The 17,887-nt window shown below is 49.5% G+C and overlaps 1 long non-coding RNA gene across 2 annotated transcripts in view; it reads right to left on the minus strand.

Annotated features, from left to right (window-relative positions):
* Positions 1-567: 567 nt before the first annotated feature.
* The window catches only part of LOC115495722 (uncharacterized), a 179,473-nt gene continuing 162,153 nt past the window's right edge, over positions 568-17,887 (minus strand). The window contains exons 6-7 of one of the 2 annotated variants that reach the window (XR_012056639.1): positions 17,246-17,367; positions 568-1,608 (exon numbers count right to left, since the gene is read on the minus strand). This is a non-coding gene — a long non-coding RNA (uncharacterized lncRNA). Of the gene's footprint in view, positions 1,609-9,682; positions 10,020-17,245; positions 17,368-17,887 lie in introns of those variants that run through there. The other variant, XR_012056638.1, reaches the window with a different exon arrangement.

Raw genomic sequence — 17,887 nt, forward strand, 5'->3', positions numbered from 1 at the left:
GCTGTTCCCACAGCTTCAGGCCAAGATGCTCTTGCTCAGGAAGGAAAGTGGGGAAAACCTCCCCCACACCCTGTAAGACAGCACATTCCAGACCCACCTGCCATGAGCAGGGCCCTTGCTCTCCATCCAGCATGTCAGCTCAATAATTTATCATCCAGGAGGTGCAATAACCATCCATAATTCAGGAGCAATCATGTTCTACAAGTCAGAACTGGCAATTTGGCTCCATGGACCACGCACCGCCTTCCCAGGGCTGCCTCATGCCACGTCCAAGGACTCGATGCTTCCTGCCAAAAGGCACGAAGGCAGCAGCCACCTCCAGCTGGGTGCAGCCCTGAGGGGCATCCCAGTAACAGCAGGTCTGGAGCAGCTTCCCTCTTCAGGTTTCCGAGGCCTTCCCCACACACTGGTCTGAAAATGATGAAGAAATCTTGGATTTTGGTCCGTGAGGCTGGGAAAACCTACAGGTTGTGGGGCTTGGCGTTGGTGGAGCAGTGATGGAGGTGCTTGGGAGCAGCAGGACAAGGTGTGCCAGCCCTGTAGTGCTGGAATCTGAGGTACTGATGATTCCGAGATTGTAGAAAGTCTCTGTCTTTCTGCCCCGCTGCCAAAGAAGAAGCCATAATTGGTCTGTGCTGGTTTCAGGGTTGTTTATTCTGTTTATCTCTAACATGTTCTGCTGCCCTGCCGCAGCTCTGTCCTGCAGGGCAGCGTGTGGGGCTCTGCCCTCAGTGGGATGTTACAAACATTAAATACCACAAACTACCTGTGCTGGATTTACAATAACGTGCCAAAATCTGTCACCTACGTTGGACAGTGTGTCCCCAGCCTGAACCAACAGAAAAATGCCAACACCACAGTGAAACATGGAGGGCATGAAGAAGGAGAAAAAGGACAAGACACACCCAATTCCTCCATCTTGTCCCCTCTGAACCCCTAATCTAGAATCCTAAAATTTTACTTTTGCACTCGTGTCACACTTAATTATTACTCATATCAAACACTCAGAGCTTGTAATTCATCCTGTAAGATTGAAAACTCATTTCCATGGACAGAGATCACAGACAGTGTCTCTGGGGGCTCTGTCCAGGGGGGTTCCTGACCCCTGCCAGGGTCCCAGGCCCACCAGGTCAGCCAGAGGGAAGCTCTGGATTCCCACACTGCAGAGCCCTGGCATTCAGCAGCAGCAGCTCGTTGGTGTTGGTTTTGGTGATGGAGGGAATCCTGTGCCATGGGAGCACACAGTTCCCAGAGCAAAATGAGCCCTGGTATCTCAGCTCCTGAGGCTGATAAACAGCTCCAGGCACAGGATCCGAGTGATAACGTGGGATGGGGGTGGCAGAAAGGAGAGGGGGGCTGCAGCCATGGTTGCCCTCCAGGAGATAACAGAAACATCACGGTAGCAGCAGGGAAGCGCAGCAGCTCCAGGGAGAGGTGGGAAACGTGAGCCACTAAGATGTCAGATTAGAAAAACACCTCTTGCTCGGCAAACTCTGTTAGTCCAGACGTAAAACACGGGTGAAGCAGAGCATGCTGGAGCTCCCTGGCTCCTGGGGGAGATGTTTATTAACTCGTCAAAACACAACGGCTGTTGTTGCCAGCGAGAACCTGGAACAGCAAGGGAAAAAAAAATAAAAAAGAGAAGATGAAATAGAAAAAATGGGAGAAAACATAAAGATCCCATGTGAAAATCATCGTTTGCTTCCCTGTGCTCGGGTAGGGGTGGTCAGTGGAGCGTGCCTGGGCTGGGCAGGGATTTGGGAGCATCCTGCTGGAGAGGCTGGGCCAGAGGCTGCTGCACCACTTGGACACTTCCAGGGATCCAGGGGCAGCCACAGCTCCTTTGAGCACATTTGCCAGGGCCTCCCTCACAGAAGATGATTCCTTCCCAACATCCCATCGAACCACAGAGTGTCCCCACAGTGAGAATGGCCATCACAGCCCAGGCCTCTGGTACTTTCTGTAGGTTTTTCCAGCCTCTCCAGCTTCCAGCACTGTCAATATGTACTTTAAAGAACAATTTACACCTAAAAACGCTCTCCTCCTGTGAAAGCGCCGCCGTGCAAAACAGCAGATGGTGTTTGAACACTGCAAAATGGAAAATATATCTTTAAAAGAGAGATACCAGAGTTGTCTTGGCGCTGCACGGGCGCCTCGGGGGTCTCGGTTTGCAGCGTTCTGCATGGGGGAGAAAAAAAGATGGCAAGTGCTGTGAGATAATATTGGTGGAAAGAGAATGCTTGTCCTGAGGGGTCCTCGGAAGTTGTGGCATGGGAACAACCCAAAAGGATTCTGCAGGAGGGGCTCTGACACCAGCAGCCCTCATGGGCCACCACACATGCCCAACCCAGGAAGCAGAGCAGGCTTTTTGCTGCCCTCACTAGTGTTCATCCTGCTTCTTCAGGTGAAATGCTGTTCCTGCAGTGGCAAGGTGGGGTGGGAGAAGCACAAACCACCCTGCTCCCACTTGGGGCTGCTGGGAGAAGCCAGTCCTGTTGGGATGCTGATCCTCCCCAGGTCCCAGCCCCAGGACTGATGCAGCAGGAGCTCCTGCTCCCAGAACCACGCACCCAGCACTGCACTAATGCTGTCTTTGTACATGAAACATCAAAACTGCTCCTTCAAAACCCCTCCACTCTCTCCTCACCTTGGAAGCAAAACCCCTCCGAACCTTGTCCTGCAGGCAATCCTCCCTCCATGTGAAAAAATCCCCTTTTTCTTAGAGGCTTTCTCAATAAAAAAGCTTGAAGGCTGCTAATTTCCAAAATAAACAAGCAAATCTTTGGAGCAGCAAATGCAAGGGGCCCCGAAGGCACCTTCTAAATGTCAGGGAGAAGCACCAGCCCTGCCACGTGCCCGGCTCCGGGCACTGGGGACATCTTTGGCAAGTTTGGGTTTGGTGGGAGCAAAGAAACCCCCAAATCCAGGCCCCCTTACAGCTGCTTTGAAGCTCTGCAACAGGAAGAAAATACCATAAATTGGGCTCAGCTTCACTCCTAGCAACGACATTTTGACAGCTTCTATTTCGGGGATGGTTTTATTGTTTTCCCCCTGGTCCTCAATTAATGCCTTACCTCAAAATAGCTACGAGCCAGCAAGACTTTTCCACTCACCAGGCTGTGAGCTGCTCCCTGCTTCCCCCGTGGTGCAAATGCTCATGGATTGGGCTGGCTGTTCCCAGCCTGGCCCCAAACCTCCAGTTCAGATCCCTCCAACAAGGACAAACCACCTCCCTGCTGGAGCCGGGTGCTGATGCTTAAAAGTCAACGTGGAGGAGAAAAAAACAGCTTTTCAAACCTGTTCTGCATCCTTCTGAGAGGGCTGTGCTCAAGCATGTGAGGCTCAGGAAGGGCATTTAGCCAGTGCCCAGAAGAAGCACAGGCTGGGAATGCTCTGAGGGATGCAGGGAGGAGGATGGAGCCAGATCTTTACATTCTGCACTTGGTTTTGGAGGCAGGAAAAGCTCGCCATATGGAGGGCCTTAAGGATATCTGGGTTGGAAGTCGATGGTCTGTGAGGGCCCTTCTGAGCCATTACAGGATTCCAAACCCATTGCAGCATTCCATGACATTCCCTGTGGTGCTGGCTGAGCTGGACAGCCCCGTCCCAAGGGAAGTCCTGAGCCTCATGCAAGGATTTCGCAGCCCAGACCCCCTTGGGCTCCCTGCTCCCACTGCTGCTGAACAAACCCCTAAACGCCCCTCTCAGAGATTTAAGATTCGGTTAAATATTTAAGAAAAGCCCTGTACAATGTATGTGGCTCCTTCTGAAATATTCATCAACGTTTCGACAATTTTCTATCACAGATCACCCCTTCAACCATGGTGGTGCAGATGGGGAAAAACACATCTATTTGCACAAAAAAACACCTTCAGTTGCCTCTTTTCTCCCATAATCCAGTAGCCAGCAGCTAGCCCGTGCAGACATCCCCTTCCCTCTGGCCCAGGGGAGCCAGCAGTGCCCCAGCTTCCCTTGGGAGCAGGGGACACGGGAGTGACTCCAGGGGACAATCCACATGGGGCGTGGGATGCAGAGGTGGGCACTCAGTTCTGAAGGATCTGGAGCCATTCCAGAGCTCAGCAGCCACTCCAAAGGCTCCAGTTCCTAATTCCCCCCTGCTCCCACTGCAGAATGCCCTGTCCTCCTCACCCAGGACTCCATTTCCCACCCCACAGCGACACCATCTCCTACAGCACACTGGCTCCAGGTGCTTTTTTTAAAAAATCCCTTCCCTTTCAATCCCTATAAACAGTTTCAGCTGTGTGAAGCACTTGCCTGTGCCTCTCCTGGCCCCACTAAAGGACCGACAGGTTGCCCTGTTTGGCCACTGCTCCTCACCCAGCTGCCATGAAATGAGGGAAGGAAGGAGCTCCTGCCTCAGTCATCTTTTGATTTCAGTACAGCTAACAAAGTTAAAGGAGACTTTTCCTCTTCCCCCAGCATGAGCTGGAGAAGCCAGAACATTTTAGCTGTTATCTAATTTGATGTGCAAAAAAACAGAGGGAGAGGGAAAAAGAAAAGCCCCCACAACCTCACCACAGGCTCCTTCTCGCCTTTAATTGGGAATACAAATGCCAGGCTGATTTTTTTGCTCTCCTTCAAATTCCCTCTGTCAGTACAGGGCTCCCTCTGGTTCGGGACAAAAATTGACTTTGTGTCATGAATGAAGTAATTATTTCCCTCCACAAATGAATATGGCAATTATTTCCCTTTTGGGGAGGGATGTGTGTGAGGTTTGAGCTGCTGAGCAGAGCCACGGTCCCTTCCCAGAGCAGGGAGGAGCTCGGGCTCTGCTCAGCAGTGTTTGCACCCTGCTCACACCCAGCCACCTCTTCCCTTTCCCTGCTGGAAAAGGGGATGGATCCCAGCTGGTTCCCCACCCCACACAGGCACTTCCCTGGACCAGGGGCTGTGCTGAGAGGGGCAATTATTCTGCTCCTTCAGGTCAGCCCTTGAGCTGGAATCGTTTTCCCCTGCCTCAGGAATTAGGGACATTCCCTGGTGTGCCCACCCCATATCCATCCCTTCACTTAGGAAGAGCAAGGATAAAATACCACCTTGGCTATGTGCACAGGGGGATGACTAAATGTGGGAAATGAATTTGTAGAGAATTCTTAAAGTTTGATAGAAGAAACAGTTGGCTTCTAATTATAAAAGTGTGAATTATAACATCTGTATTGTCCCACCCTTCACATGAGACTAAAAATAGAATAAAAGTTTTTAAAACACCTCTCAGTTGCCCCATCTCTGAGTCAGGAAAAAAGCTTAATCCAACAATTAGAGACATCTAGAATCCCAGGCGGGTTTGGACTGGAAGGGACATTAAAGATCAGCTATTCCATCACCCCTGCTGTGTGTTGGGATGCCATCCAGGAGCTCCTTCAGCAGCAGGGCTGTGTTTGGAGACAGAGGTGTGTCACACATTCACCCTGGGTATTCACTCTGGCAAGGAAGGCTCCAGCAGCTCAGGACTTGTTTCTGCACCAGCTCTGGGGCACGTTGCAGCTCCTGCAGGTGGTAAAAGCTGCTGTGCAAACACAAAGGAAGTTATGTGCCGAAATCTCTGAACCCCACAAAAAGAGTGAGGAGGCAGCAGTGTGTCCTGAAGAGCCATGAGCCAGCACTGAACCATTCACTGTGCCCAGGAATCCCTGGGCATCCTGCAGGAGCACACACTTCCCCTGCCAGTGCAGGTGGGCACAAGGCAGGCTGGCCTAGAGCAGAGCCAGACAGAGCTAAAGAATAAAGCAGGGATTTATTCAAAGGATCTCCTCCATGGATCCACCTTGGGCAGCACCAGAGCCCAGCCAGGGCTGCACCCAAATGAACCAAAATGGTCACAAAATGGACCCAAAATGGTCACAAAATGGACACCTGCTCACAGAGTCTCTCACTTTGATCAGTTCTGCTCCATTGGTACCTTGGAGTTCATTGTCCCATTCCAGCTTTAGCCCAGGCAGTCCCATCCTGCTTGTTTTTCTCTCTCCAGCCCACGGTGTTTGTGCTCCTGGGCTGAGATTTGGATCATTTGTCCTTGGTGCCCAACTGGAGCAGGAATTGTTTTGTCTCCCTGCTCTGTGCAGAGCCACCATCCCCTCACATGAAGCCCAGACCCACACACCAAAGCAGCACAGAATCTGAAAAACATAAAAGCTAAACCTGAGGCATCAGTGCCAGCACTCAGAAGCCTTGTCCTTGCATCAAAGGTTGCAAGGAGGGATTTCAGGCATCTTCTCCAGAAAATCACATCCCTACCACCACGACCACACCAGTTCCAACAGCACAAGAAAAAGGAGGATTGTGAGCGGGAGAAAAGTAGTAACAAATATATTTTTAAAAGTGTTTATTGTATGTAAAGCTGTCACCTTACACACAGTTAAGAATATTTTTACAGTGAGGATGGTAAAATACAGGCACAAAGGGGTGGAAGATGACCCATCCCTGTGATGTCTCAGGTTTAGCTTTTATGTTTTTCAGATTCTGTGCTGCTTTAGTGGGTGGGTCTGGGCTCCATATGAGGGGATGCTGAGCTCTCTGCACAGAGCAGGGAGACAAAACAATTCCTTCTCCAGCTGGGCACCAAGGACAAATGATCCAAATCTCAGCCCAGGAGCGCAAACAACGTGGGCTGGAGAGAGAAAAACAAGCAGGATGGGACTGCCTGGGCTAAAGCTGGAATGGGACAATGAACTCCAAGGTGCCAATGGAGCAGAACTGATCCCAGTGAGAGACCCCGTGAGCAGGTGTCCATTTTGTGACAGTTTTGGGTCTATTTTGTGACCATTTTGGTTCAGGCTGGGCTCTTGTGCTGCCCAAGGTGGATCCATTGAGGAGATCCTTCTAATAAATCCCTGTTTTATTCTTTAGCTCTGTCTGGCTCTGCTCTAGGCCAGCCTTCACAAAGCATCACCTGGAAGTATCCAAGGCCAGGCTGGAGGGGCTTGGAACAACCTGGGATAGTGGAAGGTGTCCCTGCCTATGGCAGGGTGTTGGAATTAGGTAATTAGGTGATCTTTAAAGTCCCTTCCAATCCAAACCATTCAGCGATTCTATGATTTCCAAGCAGACAAAAAAAAAAAAAAAATCTATGTGAGTTATTTACCTGCACAAAATTACCTGTTTATTTTTCTGCTGACATTTCACAACCCATCATCACGTGGGCCAGCACCAAGCCCCAGCACTCCCATCTCTTGACTCCAGGAGCTGAAACCACAGGGCACAAGCACTGGAAAGTCACTTGAAGGTTGTGAGTGACCTTGAAGGGAGCTGGACATTGCCTTGCTGGCTGCGGCGGCAGGAGCGTGAAAATGTATTGCAGCCCTTGGGCAGCCTTCAGTTCTCATTTAAGCTGTTAATCAGAGGGGGAGAGGGAGCAGAGCAGCAGCAGCCACAGCTTTTCCCCGTGAGCCTGACTGGAAAAGTGTGAGTGGCACTGGAAGGGCCTGCAGGACACGGGCGTGGGGGCAGGGGGGAGCAGCTCTGCCTTCTGCAAGAAGGAATGGCTCTGGGAGCTCAATATCCCTTCTTCTTAGTCCTTTCACGGGTGGAGTTATCCGGGTTTTTTTCATTCCGTGGTTTGTTTGGTTGCTCAGGTGTGCACAGCAGCTCTGTGGGCTCTGCCGAGGGTGGCATCACCCCATTGCTCTGCCTGGCAGTCTTGGGCAGCTTTGTGACCAGAGGGATTTTGTGACCAGGGGGATTTTGGGACTCAGGGGACCAACATGAAGGTGCAGGTTCCCCAGAGCATCCTGCCCTCTCTGTGCCATGGCAGTGGGACTTTGCTGCTTTCAGCCTTCGTGTCACCAACTGCATCTGTTGCCCCCAGCATCCCTGTGGGAACCTGGCACAGGTGCCCAGAGCAGCTGTGGCTGCCCCTGGATCCCTGGAAGTGTCCCAGACCAGGCTGGACAGGGATTAGAGCATCCTGGGATAGTGGAACGAGTCCCTGCCCATGGCTTCCTTGAAGTCCCTTCCAACCCAAACCCTTCTGGGGTTGTATGACCTTGGGCCATGAAGCTGTGGGAGAGGGACAGAGAGGGACACAGGAGGAATGTGTCCCTTCTTCCTCCTTGCTGGAGGAATGGGGCTGGTGACCCTGCCACCGAGAGGACTCAAATGCAGGTGGGATGCTCGAAGGGAGAGCAGACACAATTTGAGCAGAGAAGCCACCTCCCCCCTCACCTGCAGCACTTCCCCTCCTCCGGCAGCACAAGGGTTAAGATGAGTCTATTACTGTTTGCTTGTCACTTTGTCGCTGATCTAATGACCATCGATAATAGCTGAATAAGAATTGATGGAGAGATGGATTTAATTAACCCCGGTGTCAGCAGCTCGCGTTGCTGTCTGTTTGTGTTAATGGAGCAGCTCAGGAAAAAACTCTCCTGAGCTTTGTGTGGCTCAGCCTGTGGCAAGTAAAACACTCCTATTCATCAGCTGCACCCTCCAGGTAAAGCCAGGCCGTGCCACATGGCAATTTCTTCCTCCTGCCCCCAAAAGAATAAAATAATCACCTGCTCTGGCACTCTCTGAGTCCCAGATCCGCCCTCCACTGCACCTCCACTCCCTGTCCTGGCTGCTGCTGCCTTGGGCAGCACAGCCAAGGTCTCTGCAGGGCGGCTGGGAGACTGGGAGTGCGGATTTTGGGAGGCTGGAGGTCTTTATTTAGCAGGGGGATGGTGCTGGGGGCTCGATAAAGGAGCAGCACAAAGGCAGCACCCGCTTGATGTTTGCTGGCAGCAGAGGTGCTGGGGCAGAGGTGCAGGCAGAGAGGTTTTCCCAGCCAGCCAGCCATCCTCGGGCATCCTCCACATGTCCTGGGGCCTCCTGCAGCCTCCTCATCCTAAAATCCAGCTGTTGCACACCCTCCACTGGGATTTCTGCTCTTCTGGGTTTCAAGCTGGTTCGGGAGGCAGCTCCAGGTGAGCAGGCAGAGCCCAGACCAGGCTGGGAGGTCCTGCTAACTGTGGCAAGCACATTTCTCTCCCTTTCAGGATTTTTCATAGAGGAGCACAGAGAGAAATGAAAGAGAAAACAATTTCTATTTCTGCTCCTTGTTTTTCCTATGTAGAATGTGTTTAGAGAATTGTTTACCTGGGGTGAGTGCTTGGTTGGGTTCTGGTGAGGATTGTTTGAGCCTGGTGGCCAATCCAATCCAACCCACCTGGGGCTGGGTTTTGGGGAGAGGGTCACAAGTTGGGTGAGAGTTAGAGTCAGAGAAAGTAGTATGCAGTTTTAGTACCCTCCTTTTATATAGTATATTAATGTATTTTAGCATAGTTATAATAAAGAAATCATTCAGCCTTCTGAATTGAGTCAGACGTGGTCATTCCTTCCCATCGGGCTCGCCTGGATTCGCAATAACTAACCAGGCTGCTCTGCCCACTCCTTGATTGCAGCTTTAATTAGTGTCTGCCAGCTCTCCAGCCGACCCTCAGCTGCAGCAGGAGCAGCTCACACTGCTCCTCATCCTCCTGGGGTCACCGGGAAATGCCAGCCTGGGGGAAGGGGTGCATGTTCCTCCTCCCCTGTGCCTGCCCGTGCCACTGAGCAATTCCTTTCCTGGCACCCCAGCTCGCCCACCTTCAGCACCCATTTCCCATCCAGGGGTGCACCCCAGAGCAGCCCCTCCCTGGAATTTGGGGCAGCTCTCAGGGCAGCCTTGTCTGACACCCTCCGGGTTTTTCACACTTCCCCTTCCTCTCATTTTCAGCAGTGATTGATTTTCATGTCCAACACGTGCCCAGCCTTGACTCAGGTCTGGCTCCATCTGGATTCCCAGCTGGGGATGCGCTGGGATGGTGCTGGTGCCATCCCTGTGCTCGCTGTGACAGACCGAGGCACGACTGTCTGAAGGAATAAACTTCTATTTTATTTTTTTTAAGCCTTGTCAGGCTAAAAATATTCCTTCCAGTAAAAACCCCAGCGCTGCCTCGTGGCTGGCACTTCCAGGCAGGACAGGGTGCAGAACTTCCATGGCACGAGGGCACTGAGAACTTCCAGCTGCTGGCAAAATCCATTTCCTGCTGGGAAACAATGAGGTCAGCTCTTGGCACCTTGTTAGTGGGAAATTAATTTGTAGACAATTTAATAGAAAAAGTATATGGTATATATTTGTACATAAATTTTGGAATAAGAAATATTGACTTAGAAATGTTATAGAATAAGATAAATGTTATTAAGAGGGAAGTAGAACTAGAAATAAGTTTTGAAAAAATAACTTTAATAATCTAATAAATAAGATTAGCTATTTTAATATCTAATATATAAGATATTTCCAATCTAATCTAATAAATAAGATTCAATATTTTAGAGAAATCAAATTATGAAAAATATATTGTAGTAAGATTTTTGAGAAGTGATTTTAAATTGTTCGTTTAAAAATATTTATAATATAGTGTAACAAAATTAATAGAAAAATTTTAATTTAAAATTTTTATTAAATTTTAATTAAGAAATTAAAATTCAAACAAACTTAATCCAACACTTGTTCAGGAGCTGCAGGCAGGGAGCAAACATCTCTGCCAGGACTCCCAGGGAAAAGACAGGCGTGGAAAACAGGAGCGTGGACAGGCAGGCAGTGAATGCTGCCAGGGAGGTGAAAGCTGGTGTCAGCAGAGACTGAAAAATGGAACAGAAGTTTTTAAAACATTTTAAAGTTGTTTTATTCTTGAGTTAAAAACGGGCTTAATTTGATTTTTTTTTTTGGCATTTTAAAAACTTTTATTTTCAGTCTCATATGAAGGGTGAGACAATACAGATGTGATAATTCACGCCATCACAATCAGAAGCCAACTATTTCCTAATTACAATGCACTATAAACATTTCTTAACCTATCAACCTTTACCACACCATACTACAAATACTTTAAAGCCAATCATCTAAAATTAATCTTGCTGGGTCCTATTACAATTCATCTTTCATAGTTCTATTTCTCCAAAATATCTAGTCTTTTTTGTAAAGCCATCCTTTAAAATTTATTTCTACTTCCATTTCTCCCTCAACAACGTCTGTCCTATTCTATAACATTTCTAAGTCAACATTTCTTATCTCAAAATTTACATACAAATACATACCATGCGAACCTTGTGTCAAGTGTTGAAAATTTTCTACAATCCATTTCCCACTGATGGGGAGAGCTGGTCCCAGCAATGCAATGAGACATATATGGATCTCTTCCTCCCTATCCCAAGATCTTCCTCTTCTCTTTGCTAAAATAAGCAAAGCTGGCAGTGGAACACAGAACTTCTCCTGGCCTCCTCAACACCGTCCCTGAAGCAGCAAAATTCATCCTTCCCTGGCAGGAATTGGGGAATTGGGGAAGAACCCCAAGACCAAGAATCATCCCAAGTCCTTCCCAGCCTGGGAGAGCTCCCAGTGATGCCTTGTGAAGGCTGACCTAGAACAGAGATTGGACAGAGTTAAAGAATAAAGCAGGGATTTATTAAAAGGATCTCCTCCATGGATCCACCTTGGGCAGCACAAGAGCCCAGCCTGAACCAAAATGGTCAAAAAATGGACCCAAAATTGTCACAAAATGATCCCAAGATGAACCAAAATGGCCCCAAAATGCATGACCACTCCCAGGGGCTCTCCCTGGGACCAGTTCTGCTCCATTTGCACCTTGGAGTTCATTGTCCAATTACAGCTTTAGCCCAGGCAGTCCCATCCTGCTTGTTTTTCTCTCTCCTTGTTTTGCTCCTGGGGCTGAGATTTGGATCATTTGTCCTTGGTGCCCAGCTGGAGCAGGAATTGTTTTGTCTCCCTGCTCTGTGCAGAGAGCTCAGCATCCCCTCATGTGAAGCTCAGACCCACCAACTAAAGCAGCACAGAACCTGAAAAACATAAAAGCTAAACTTGAGACATCACCATCTGCTGAGCTGAGGGTGAGCTGGAGCTTTCCTCCCCTCAAAAAAACCCTCCAAGTATCCCACATTTTCCTCTTTCAGCTTCCTTTTCCCAACAGAACATCACCAGTGACTGCCCTCAGCTCCACTTCATCCCCAGGAGAAGATGGGCAAGGCACAAGCAAGGTCTGGAACAGGCTGAGCCTTGGAAAGATGCTGACTTAGAGAGAAACAGGCTTCCTGTTTTGCTCATCCCTGCCCCAGACAGAAAGTACCTTTGCCAAGTACATCTTCAGTTCCCTGCCAGTAACCTGCAGTCATGGAATACGTGAGGCTGGGAAAAAAAAAAATAAATAAATCCAGGCAGAATTTAATTTTGAAGACCCAGCCAGTCTTATAGCTTTTCAACTGCTGGAGCAGGTGAGCCAATAATAAAATCAACTGCCCAGAGAGGAAATGAATATTGGGTTTTGTTCCAAAAGGATGAGTTCAGCCAGCGTCAGAAAGAAAGGAAAAAACAATAATCGCAGAAAATAAAAGAAGAGTAGGAATTGTTCTGTGACAAACGTATTTTGACAATCCAGCTGAAAGGGCTGACAGAGTTATGAGTGAGGGGGAGGAATTACTGATCTCTGAGTGTCATCTCACTTGTTTTTCTCGATTCAGCCTGGCCCTGCTAACAATGTGTGTCACTGCCCAGCGCTGGGAGCATCCTTTGATGAGTGACACGTGGTGCTCCCCCGGCACAGCCTGCCTGCATTTCAGCTGCCAGCAGCCCCAGGGGTCTGCAGGGGGACCCACCAGGCAGGCTGGATCTGGGAAGGTCACAGGTGGAGGTCTCCAGCCACACATCCCAGTGCATTCCCATTCGTGGTGAGCATTTCCTGGTCTTCTTCCTGGCTATGGAACCACAGCGTGGCTGGGGTTGCAATGATGAGCTTGTTGAAGATGAATTTGCTCCCTCAGCAGGGACACCTTCCACTATCCCAGGTTGCCCTAAGTTCCATTCAGCCTGGCCTGGAGCACTTCCAAGGATGGGGCAGCCACATCTTCTCTGGGAATTCACTACCAGTTCCTCACCCCCCTCACAGGGAAGAGTTTCTTCCAAAGATCCCAGCTAACCCTGCCCTCTGTCCATGTGAATCATGTCCCTCATCCTGTCACTCCGTGTCCTTGTCCAAAGAGCTCTGTTTAATGCTTTAATTTCCATCCTCACACGCTGAAATGGGGCTCAGGATCTCTGTTTGCACCCACAGCCCCGTGCTGGCTAAAGGGGAGAAGCGTAGGAGGGTGGCAGCAGCTGGAATTCGGATCAGGTGCTGAAAACAGGAGCTACTGAGGAGTTTTGGAGATCCTGACATCTCTGTGGGGGCTGGAGGTGGCTGTTTGGAATGGAGTTGGTGGCTGTGGAGCAGGTGGGTGTTGCTGAGGGGTCTCTAGTGCCTCTTACCAGCCCTGCTCCTTGGCTGAAATCTGCTTCTGCTCTGGGCACCTCGGGGATGTCAAAAGCTCCTTCTCACTCTGAGCTGTGCAGCTCCTGCAGCAGTGACCACTTCTCCTGTGGAGCCTGACCCCTGGATGGAGCCAGGCTGTTTAATTAATTTTAATTACCTTTACAGCAGGACTCAGCACCACAGTGGGCAAACCCGATGGCATTCTGAGAGGGCCCCTCTTGTGGGAGCCCAGGACATCCCTCTGGCTGTCCTGGCTGGCTCCAGACCCTGGCAGGGGCTCAGAGACCTTGGCACAAAGTCAAAACCACCTGTGGCTTCGATTTTAGCCTGTGGAAAAAACTGCCAACTCTGTATGAGGAATTACAAACCACAAGGGTTTGAGTAGTGTGATATTTACATTAACAGAGGGTGAAAAAGTAGAATTTTGGGGTTCTTAGAATGGGGTTCAGGGGGACAAGATGGAGGGATTTGGGTGTGTCCTGACATTTTTCTCCTTCTTCTTGCCCCCCATGTCTTGCTGTGATAGTGACACTTTTCTGTTGGTTTGAGGTACAGACACACTGTCCAACATAAATGATAGATATTGACACGTTATTGTAACCATGGCACAGGTACTTTTTGGTATAAAATGTAAACACCACCCTGAGGGCAGACAGAATGCCATGGCCGAGCTGCTGGACAGAGCTCAGCAGGGCAGAGAAAGAATGTTCTAGATAAGGGAAAATAACTTGAGAAGCCAACCCTACGCATTTCAGACTCCTTCTTTGGCAGCACGGGCTGGAAACGAGGAATTTTACACTCTTGGGGTCACCTCAGTGCCCAGACCCCGAGACCTCTGGCTAAAGAACACCTGTGGGAGGCTGCTTCAAGCCACACTGTGGCCAGGCTCTGGGACAGGGATGCTCCCTGGGACTCCTCCTGAGTCAGCTTGAGTCACCTGCTGCCACTCACTGCTGCTAATTAACTACCCACAGTAATCGTGACAATTGGGGATTATCAGCTTCTTATTCAGATTTTCCCCCTCCAGTGTGGAAAATGCCCATCTTGAGGGGTCCTGTGGCAGAAGTGGTTCCCACAGCAGTTTCTCCTTCAGTCCCCACTGCTTTTAGGACTGTTGGGGATCACCTTGTGCCTTCCTAGGGCTCAATTCCTCAGCTTCATCCTGCAGCTTTCCAGACAAGCACATTTCTGCTGCCAAGTGACATCTTTCAGGACGTGTTTCCTGAGGGTCAAAGCAGAGGGTGAGCTCCCAGAGAACGGTGTGATGCTCCTGAGATAAATAAAGCTCTTGGAATGAAGCCTCCTCGGAGGGACAAGGGCAGCATGAGTTTCTCTCAAGGCTCAGTGTTTCCAGGAACAGCCACCTTGTGTTTGCACTGACAGCTGTTAAAACTGGGGGAGGGAGTTCAACCAGTTGAAGGTCGGCTTGTCTGGGATGGGAAATGCTCCAGAAATTTCCAGGGATACTTTTTTATATTTTTAAGCCTGTTCCTGCGACTCTTTTGTGCCAATCTTTCCCACTCACCCTGTGCCCAGCCTGGCCTTGGGACAAAGAAACACATCCATTCAGGTTTTGGATGGAGAGAAGTGCAAAATAAACAGCTCCAGACATTTCCAGTTGTTCCTCATTTCAAGACAGACACTGAGGGGCTGGAACATGTCCAGGGCAGGGAAGGGAGCTGGGGAAGGGGCTGGAGCCCCAGGAGAGGCTGAGGGGGCTGGAAAGGGGCTCAGCCTGGAGAAAAGGAGGCTCAGGGGGCTCTGCACAGCTCCCTGATGGGAAGGGGCAGCCAGGAGGGGTCAAGCTCTGCTCTCAGGTACAAAAGAACAAGAGAAAACAGCCTCAAGCTGTGCCAGGGGAGGTTTAGATTGGATATTAGGAAAAAATCCTTCATGGAAAGGGTTGCCAAGTACTTGCACAGGCTGCCAGAGGAGAGCTGGACTCCCCACTCCTGGAAGGATGTGGAAGTCCCGTGGATGTGGCACCTGGGGACAGGGTTTAGTGGTGAGTTTGGCAGTGCTGGGGGAATGGTTTGACTTAAAGGATCTTAAAGGTCCTTTTTTCAACTTAAATGATTCTTTGATTCTGGTCCCACTACCCTGCTTTTGCTGTTATTGGTCAAATGCAGGGAAAAGGGCAAAATTAACTCCTTTTATTCACTCTGATGGCAGTTCCATGCTAACACCCTCTGATTCTTCTCCCTGCTGCTGGATGTTTTCTGCTCCTGAGGAACACCAAAGCTGCCCAAACTCCTCAACAGCTGCATTTTGCTCCAAGAATGTGTGTGAGCACGCTGAGGGAGAGCCCAGCCAGGCACCCAGCTCCCCGAGGCTGCAGGATGGCAGCAGTGACACCCAGCTCCATCCCTTGGCCCCCTGGAGAACACCTGGAAGTGGTGCTGCCAGGTTTCATCGCTGCTCATCCTGGGGTCTGGGCACTGAGGTGACCCCAAGAGTGTAAAATTCCTCTTTTCCCAGCCTGTGCTGACAAAGGAGGAGTCTGATTGTGCAGGGTCAGCTTCTCAATGTTGTTTATTTTCCCTTATCTAGAACATTCTTTCTCTGACCTGCTGAGCTCTGTCCAGCAGCTCGGCCATGGCATTCTGTCTGCCCTCAGGGCAGTGTTTACATTTTATACCAAAAACTACCTGTGCCATATTTACAATATTGTGCCAAATCCTATCATTTATGTTGGACAGTGTGTCTGTACCTTAAACCAACAGAAAAGTGTCACCAGCACAGCAGGACATGGAGGGCAAGAAGGAGAAGAAGGTCAGGACACGCCCAAATCCCTCCATCTTATACCCCCTTGAACCCCATTCTAAGAACCCCAAAATTCTACTTTTTCACCCTCTGTTAATGTAAACATCACACTGCTCAAACCCTTGTGGTTTGTAATTCCTCACACAGAGTTGGCAGCTTTTCCCACGGGCTAAAATCAAAGCCACAGGTGGTTTTGACTCCATGCCAAGGTCTCCAAGCTCCCTGACGGGGTCTGGAGCCAGCCAGGGCAGCCAGAGGGATGTGCTGGGCTCCCACACCCCCCCACCCCCCAGCCCCTGCCTGGGATGCAGACCTTGTTCACATGCAAAAGAATGGAAAGATGCAGGTGGGGCTCTCTGGTTAGTGAGAATTATCCAATTCTGGCTTCAGTGGGAATTACCCAACTCCATCTCCCTCTGTCCCTCACTCCTGTGACTTTACCCCCCTCCCAATTCAGTGCCATTGTCACCCAGAGCTCCTGTGGGGTCTGGCACTGGGGGCACTGGGGACCCTGTGAGGCTCTCTGGGCTGCTGAGAGGCATGGGAAATTAATCCCAGCCTAAATATACACTCTGGCACACAGCAAATCACCTCAGGAGGGGGGAACCAGTGGTTTTATTCCCTTTCTGAGAGCCCATCCTTTCTCCTTTGCCCTCACCCCAGAAACAAGCCCAAGAAGGTGCTGGTGCTTTCCTTAAAGGAGGATGCAAAACCCTGCTCTTGCAAAAGAAAAAACCAAACTAAAAACCAAACAGACAGAACAATAAAAACCAAACAACAACAACAACAACAACAACAACAAAAAAACAAACCCAAAAAAAAACCCAAACCCCCCAAAAAACCCAAACACTTGTATATATTCTTTGTTTAGTTAGAGAGAAAAAGAGAAAGATTTTTGCTAGGTTCAACTTGGGAAAAAGTTTGAGAAGAATGTAAACAATTTATTTTTTCTCTTTCTGTTAATATTTTTTATAGATATCTTCTTCTGCCTCACTGAACTAAGTCTAAGCGTACCAATAGTGTAAAAAGTTTAAAACAAATTATATTTCACCTTAACAATCCTAGTTAAAAAAATACCAAAACAAAACAAAACAAAACTATTTGTTAATAAGTTCATTCTTTACCTTCTAAAAATAAAATCTCTTCATTCCCATCCCTACCTGAACGAGCACAAACCCTCATACCTTTCCAGCCCTGTCACTGCTCAGTTGCTCCATGACTTCTGTGTCAATTCCATACATTCCCAAGGACTGCTTGTCTTGTCCTTTCCCCCTGGTGTTTCCAGTGTGGTTTTAAGGTGGAATTTCTGGTTAAATCAGAGCAGAAGAAACAAGAGATTGTGTAATTTTTTTAAATCACTTAGACCTGAGGTAAAACCCCCCAAAAATTCAGAAAACCCCCAAATTAACAGAAACCCCTCACTGCAGGAGCTGTGAGAGTGGCTAGAACCGAGGAGAGCAGCCCTCCCACCTCCCCCAGTGCCACATCCCCTCACCCCAAGACCCTTTCCCAGCTCAGCTGATGATGAGAATGAGGCACTTGGGGAGATAAGGAGCTCACCCAGGCAGATAACAAAGCTCTGTTGATATAGGATTCTCCCCAAGGGCTGGACAGGAGGGGGAAATGGGACTTTTGGGGCAGACAGCTCCTTTTGAGTGATCGGGAGCTCATGTGGCCACGAGGGATTCCCAACACCACTGGGCACAGTTTCTGCCAGGGAAATGGAGCTAAAGCCAGCAAACCCAGCCCAGGGGCTGAGGGGCTGGAAGGAGGAAGCAGGATTCCCAAGCACAGCAGCCACCCCCAGTGGATGGGTTTTCCCCTGT

The sequence above is a fragment of the Taeniopygia guttata genome, chromosome 6 (genome assembly GCF_048771995.1).
Source record: "Taeniopygia guttata chromosome 6, bTaeGut7.mat, whole genome shotgun sequence".
Taxonomy (NCBI): domain Eukaryota; kingdom Metazoa; phylum Chordata; class Aves; order Passeriformes; family Estrildidae; genus Taeniopygia; species Taeniopygia guttata.